Raw genomic sequence first — 7,771 nt, forward strand, 5'->3', positions numbered from 1 at the left:
CCCTCCAAACATTCCCCTACAGGAATTTTAATACTGAGGAAAGATATTATCTTAGATTGGATCTTTTACCATTTACATTGAATAAAAAAATTAAAATTTTATGCAGAAAAGGTTTCTGAGTTAATTCTAAAAGAAAAATTGAGAATTTGGAAATTAGCAGGAATAAACACTGCAAAAATTATAGTACCTTTTAATAATGATGAAACTGACAATTTTAGGAAGAAAGTGAACCCTGGCTAACAGATTGCAGTATTTTTTTGAGAGATTAACAGCTATTTGAAAAGCAAGAAAATCTAATTTATAAGGAGAACTAACTGGATTCTTCCTCGTGTTGTATAGAACACACCAATTAACTGGAGGCCAAACATTTTATACTGATGAAAATAAATCAGGAAAACAGGTTATAAACAAGAAACTTTTTGAAAAGTGCATAAAAGCCCTTATGATTCTCTTCAAAAATCATAATAATATTCTATTATCATGGTACTAAGGGATTATAAAGACTCTCTCAACATAGTTATTAATTCACAATATGCTGAAATAGTTATTTTACAAATTGAAACCATTGAATTTATATCACATGATACAGAATTTACTTCATTATTTATTCAGTTACAAGATATAATCAGGAATGGAATCATCCCATATACATAACAAACATCAGCTCCCACACAGACCTCCCAAGTCCTATAGCAAAAGGTAACAGAGAAATTAATCAAATAATTGACTGAAAATGGGTTGAAGGCCTCAGAAATTCATAAAATGCATCATGTCGATTACAAAGTTTTTAAAAAAGACTTTTCCATCACATGGCAACAAGCTAAGGAAATTATAAGGGAATATTTTACTTGTTCTTTATACAACCAAATACAACTACCTGCAGGAAATAATCCAAAGGGTACTCAAAGGAATAAAATTTAACAGATGGGTGTGTTCAATTTCTCAGAATTTGGAAAACTAAAATATGTATACCACACCATTGATACCTATTTGGGTTTTCAATGAGCAACTGCCTTGAATTCAGAAAAGGCTGATTTGGTAATCACACATTTTCTAGAAGTTATGGCCATTATGGCTATACATGTACAAATGAAGTCAAACAATGCTTCAGCATATGGCCACAAGAAAATAAAACACTTTTAAAAATCATTATAATATAAAGTATATTACAGGTATGCCACACAACTTTATAGGAGAGGCAGTTATAGAAAGATCAAATTATATGCTAAATGATATGTTAACTTTGAATTTTCTAAATTTTAATGAGAAAGAAACAACAGCTGCAAGGAGACATTGGATAGTATAAAAACTACAGAATTAAATCAGGTCATATCTTTTAAAGAAATACTGACTTGAGAATGGAAACCAGGACATGTGTTATGTTGGGGAAGGGATTTTGTTTTTGCTTCTACAGGAGAAAAGCTATGGATCCCATCAAAATTGATAAAGATTACATTTGAATAACAGACACCTCTTAGGCCTTCGACCTTCAACAAGGAAATGTGCCTTACTCTCTGAGTATTAGATGGGGCTGTATAGGATGGTATGTGGAAGAATGGGAAGTGGGTAGGGATTGAAAACTAGTATTGATATTTTTAAAAATCTAATAAAAACCAGACATCTCTTAGATGTTAGAAGAGATGACAGTACATTTAGAACCATTGTAATGCCAGACCATGGTGGTACATATCTTTAATCCCAGCAATTGGAGGCAGATGCAGGCAGATTCAGTGAGTTTGAGGATGGCCTGGTCTCCTAGAGTTATTTCCAGGACAGGCTCCAAAGCTACAGAAAGAAACCCTGTTTCAAAAAAATTGCCATTTAATCTAAACTAATGTATAAAACCAACTAATGCTGTTCATTTGATCAGATATTGATATGAGATTCCCCTCTGTATGCTGTGAATTGTGAATACCATTGGTTAATAAGAAGCTGATTGAGACAATTGATAGGGCAGAACATAGGGTGGTGGGGAAGACTAAACTGAATGCTGTGAGAAAAAAGGGTGGAGTCAGAGAGAAGCCATGTAGCCCCTCCAGAGACAGATGTCAAAAATTTAGCCAGTAAGCCACAGCCACGTGGCAATACACAGATTAATAGAAATGGGTTAAATTAATATGTAAGAGATAGCCAATAAGAAGCTAGAGATAATGGTCCAAACAGTGATTTACTTAATACAGTTTCTGTGTGATTATTTCAGGTCTGACCTGTTGAGCAGCTGGGAAATAACTAGTGGCTCTCCTCCTACAAGATATGACTTGTCAAAGGGAATATCCTTAGAATTAGGATTGGGAAAGGGTTTATTTCTGCCTTGTCAAAAGAATAAAGGTATCTCACTAAGGAATCTGAAGAACAATGGACAAATAAGACATCTGAAGAAAAGGAAAATCATCCAGAAAAAATATCAGGAAATAGAGTAATTAGCCTATTGGAATATCACATTTCCAATAGAAGAAAATTTCATAAATTTTTTCACATGTTTGTCTGTTCTCTAGAGACATATAATACAAATGATCTTTTTGTGGTCTAGACTAATTAATTATTTAAGCAGAATTTGGAGTTGAAGTGTGGTTCTCCCTTTCTCTAAACCCAAGCATGCTTATTAAAGTGAAATCCAAAATCTCTTTCTCAAGTCAGAAGAGCCATACGATATGGGAGAGAAGAAAACAAAGATTCAAGGAATACTATATTGCTAATAATCTCAATCCTTTAGTTTTATATTGACTCTTTAGCAGCTTTTCTTAATGTATATGATTTATAAGATTAATATATAATATATATATATATATATATAGCTTTATATATAGATATGTGTGTTTAAACTTCTTGTCATGCTATTAATGGTCATATAGAGTACTAATTGTAGAAAAAGGTTTTATCCAGCTTGCATGGTACCTACTGGTATCATGTAAACTAGTCCTCAAGGAAAAAAAACAAGCCAGTTACAACTCAGGGTCTCTGAGCCCTTTTGTGGGAGTACATGGTGTCTTTAACAATATGGATTTCCCTCCCATCTCTGAGGTACAACCAAGGACAATAGAAGTAAGCTAAATATTCTAGAAGTCTATTGTTCACTGTTGGTGGGAGTATAGATTTTTTAAAATATGTCTTTATGCTCTCAATTCCCTTAGTATCTGTTGTCATATTTACATTTATCTACTGATTTTACTAATTTGAATCTTCTTTCTTTTCCTTTGTTTAACTTTATGTTAATATTGTTAATAGTTTTAAAGAACAAATTATTTATTTAATTGATTCTTCATAAGTTGTCTTTCTATTACATAAAATCCAATCTTATATTTATTAACTCTCCCCATCTACTCCTCTTGTTTCTCAAATGTTCATGTACAATATTTTTAGAAATAGGAGACTGACTCTGTTGCCTGTAATAGACATTTAGTGGTACAAACATTCCTCTTTGGACTGCATTCTTTGCATCCCATAGATTTTGGTATGTTGTGCTTTATTTTTATTCAATTAATTTCATTACATTTTAAATTTCATTCTTGATTTCTCTCTTCACCCAATTTCCATTTAGTAGTGTCTTGTTCAATTTGCATGAGTTTATGAACTTTCTTTCATTTCTAGTTTTGGTATCTAAGCTTATTCCTTCATGATCAGACAGTACATAGAATGTCATTGCAATGACCATAAAATTGCTGTGCTCTGACACATTGTCAGTTTTCTAGAAAGTTTCATAACTTATGAGAAGGAAGTTTATTTTTCAGTATTTGGGTGTTCTGTTCTGTAAATTCTGTTAGATGTATCTGATTTAACATGTTATTCAACTCTAGTGTTTCTCCATACATATTTTTTGTTTAGATAACCTGTCTATTGACATTGAAATTAACCTCTATTACTGTGTTGGGGCCAATTTGTGATTTTAGCTTTAATATTGTTTCTTTTATGAAATATGGTTAACTGTTTTTCATGAATATATGCATAGGATTATAATACTCTCTAGGTACATTTTTTATTTAATAAGTATAAAATGTCCTTCTTTATCTCTTCTTATTAATTTTGACTTACGTTTATTTTGTCAGATATTAGATTAACTGTGCCTACTTATGACATTGTTCCATTTGCTTGTATGATGGTTTGAATGAGAATAACCCCCATCGGCTTATGTATTTGAACACAGTCCTTCCCTGATAAGACTGTTTGGAGGAGACTTAGGAGGTATGGCATTATTAAAGGTGGAGTATTACTGAGATTTGGGCTTTGCAGTTTCAAGAGCCTATACCAATTCCAGTATTTCTCTGCCTTCAACTTCTGGATCAGATGTAAACTTTTGGCTACTACTTCAGAAACAGAACTCCTTGCCTGCTGCCTGCTTCCCTTCATTATAGTCATGGACTCACTGCCTGAAATTTAAAACAAAACTTCAGTTATATGGTTTTTTTTGCTTTAGTCATGGTTTCTGTTTTTGACAATGGAAAAATAAGACAAATTGAAAAACCTTCCCCATCCTTTTATCCTGAGGTTGAGTCTATCATTATTTATAAGGTATATTTCATGGAGGTAGCAAAAAAAATGTTTGATTTTTGACTTGAACATTTTGTATGTGTCTTTTTAGTGGTGAATTTAGATTATTAATATGAGAATTATTAATGAATAATTGATTCCTGTAATTTTGTCATGGCATTGTTTTCTTAGAACTATCTTAGTTAATTATTCTAGGATTATTTATTCTTTATGACCTCTAAAGTATGTTTAATATTCCATCCAGAATAAAGTACTCTTTCCATTGTCATCTGTAAAGCTGGCTTAGTGAACCAAGGTTCTATAAATATAATTTTAAGTTGTGGAAAATTTTTGATCTCCTTCAATTTTGAAATAAGACCTAATGCACTAAATCTGAGAGAGGAGAAAATAATGGGAATCTAAATTATTCTATTATTAATAAAAATTTGGGAGTAAGATATAGAGTTAAAATCTGAGTTATCAGAGAAGCAATGGAGAAGTGACTGGTAAACTCTTCTCTGATTCCTTCCTCCATCTAAAAGGCTGTATATCTTTCTCATCACCTACATACAACTACCCGTGTCTCTCTATATGTCCTCAGTCTTCCAAATACTCTATGATTAATTTTGGTCCTCTAGTAGCTAACTCCATCCTCTGATTCTAGATAAACTTCATGCATACAACAACACAGTAGTGTGAACAATTCGCCTGCAAAATTTCCAAACTTTTGTCTAAATACATAGAAAAGATTTTAACTCTAACATGATAAAACTATATACAATGAGAACAATTATCAAGAAAGAAATGCATTAACAATGCATATTCCATGAGTATTTGGCAAATTCAGAAAAATACCCCATTATCTATACTATCTTAGTAAGTCCAAAGCTTTGTATCTGATTTACTTTCTATCATAAATATAGAAAGCTCTAACTGTAGCTGTTTAATTTTCAAGTTCATGTGAGATCTGAGAAGCATAAACATTGCGTGATTAACCAGGAAACAGAGTAAGCAACTTCTAAAACTACAGAAATGATAGAAAAATCTGCCTGCCTGGGCAGTCATCCCAAGATTTCTCTGCAATATTGGGTCATTCATCTTCAGATAACAGGACAAGAATATCTGAAAGATCTTTTGTAAAGTAGGAATATTTTGAGAACTATCATATCTTGTCTTGGCAAAGTGCAGCAATCACCTTTTCTTTGTCCTGATTGTCAGTTTTGAGAACATACTATCAGCAATTTTTTGCCCAGTGGCAAATTTTGACACAATGAATGTAAATTCCATATGGAGGTTCTTTAATGCCTACCATCTTTTATGAATTAAATTGGCACTTCCAGGTGTAGACATGTTTCATTGTTATTAAAAGCTTTCTGTTATTGAAAAATTAAACTAGCATATTCCGTAGGTCTCCGGAATGTTTGAAGACTATCTACCTATTTAAAATGTCTCTTCTTTTTTCCATGAAAACATATATAACATGATAATAAGTTTAATTGTCATAGATGACTATTAACATGTCTTTCATTATTATCCTTAATAGCTTTCAAGGACTAGAACTTTACATTTTTAAATAAGCTGCATAGGAACAATACCTTAAATTAAAAAAAAAACATTTTATAAGAATAATGACCATAACATTACATCAATATGCAAAAACATCTTAAACAAGAGTGGGAATATATATACAGTATAGCAAAACTAACCTTAAATTTGCATCAGTATGCAAAAATCCATACCAATGTGAAATATTTGGGACTAGTAGTTGTTTTCTTAGTTTAATAGTAGATTCAATAATACACCGTTTTATCCAATCATTTCTACAATCCCCCTTTTCCTTTACTAAGTTCAATTCTAAAATCTTATCATTTTGCTTAGTTTCCTCCCTGTTCATGATCAATAACAACTTGTAACCAACCCCCATAAATGTTGATATACATCTATAATTCACCAAACATCCAGAAATCAACCACCTTTTAGGACTTTTGGCATTGTTTTCTTAAAATTACTTACTGTTTTCTGAAAGCAATGGCCCATACAACAGGAATAGATTCTGGACCTACTGAGAGGAGTCCATCAGGTAGTCCAAGTTTCACCGCTTACAGTATTACTTGTGCAGTTATAAGGTAAAGTGTGTCATATTATATTAGTACAGCAATTCACTGTCTAATTTTTGTTACTGATATCTTTGACAATAATATGTTATGATATGAACATGTGAATAATTGTACTAGTGTACAATAATAAACATACTATTTAATCTTAATGAGTAATGATATGACAGGTGTGTGGCACACATCATACTTTCAATACATGGCTCTAGGCTAACATTCTCTAGGGAAAGAGAAATATGAATATAGAACAAATGATCAATGTTTAGTGGAATAGAATGTCCCAAAAACTCTTGTCATGGCCCCGAGGACCTCCTTATTCCTCAGACTGTAAATTATTGGGTTGAGCATGGGGGTAAGGATAGTGTAGAAGACAGCCAGAATCTTATCTTCTGTGGGAGAACGGAGACTTCTAGGTCGAAGATAAGTGTAGACAAAAGGCACATAGTAAAATGTCACCACAGTTAAGTGAGTTGAACACGTGGTAAAGGCCTTTTTCCTTCCCTCTTTTGAGTGCATATGGAAGACAGCAAAAAGGACTCGTCCATAGGAACTTGTGGTGCCAAGGAAAGGAAATAGGAGATACAGGATTGTGCTTATGAACACCATGTACTCATAAATCCACGTATCCATACAGGCCAGGGGAATCATGGCTGGGATATCACAGAAGAAATGGTTAATGGACCTGGAATGGCAGTAAGGAATATGAAGAACATAGATTGTATGTGATAAGGCGTTAATGGAGCCCAGTGACCAAGATCCTATGATCATCTTCAGGCACATCATTTTGCTCATGCATATGGATAATGTAGAGGGTGGCAGATGGCCACAAAACGGTCATAGGCCATGGAAGCCAAGAGCAAGCCCTCAGAACCTGCCATGGTTAGAAAGCAAAAGGATTGCACTCCGCATCCCAGGAAGGTAATGCTTTTCTGACCAGAGAGGAAGTTGAATATCATCTTGGGAACAGTGGTAGAAATATGCATCAGGTCCATAAGAGAAAGCTGACTGAGGAGAAAGTACATCGGTGTGTGGAGCCTGGGATCCACACGAATGAGGTGGATCATTGCTGAGTTCCCAAGCAAGGCCACAGAGAATATGGAGATGATAAGCAGCAGAAGCAGAAGGCCTGTTTGGTTTTGTGGAAACAATCCTAACAAAGTGAAATCACTTGAGCTCTGATTCCATTTCTCCAT

The 7,771-nt window shown here is 33.4% G+C and overlaps 1 pseudogene; it reads right to left on the reverse strand.

The window, feature by feature from the left end:
- Positions 1-6,833: 6,833 nt before the first annotated feature.
- Positions 6,834-7,771, reverse strand: LOC119824296 (annotated as a pseudogene).

Source organism: Arvicola amphibius, chromosome 10 (genome assembly GCF_903992535.2).
Source record: "Arvicola amphibius chromosome 10, mArvAmp1.2, whole genome shotgun sequence".
NCBI classification, from domain to species: Eukaryota; Metazoa; Chordata; class Mammalia; order Rodentia; family Cricetidae; genus Arvicola; species Arvicola amphibius.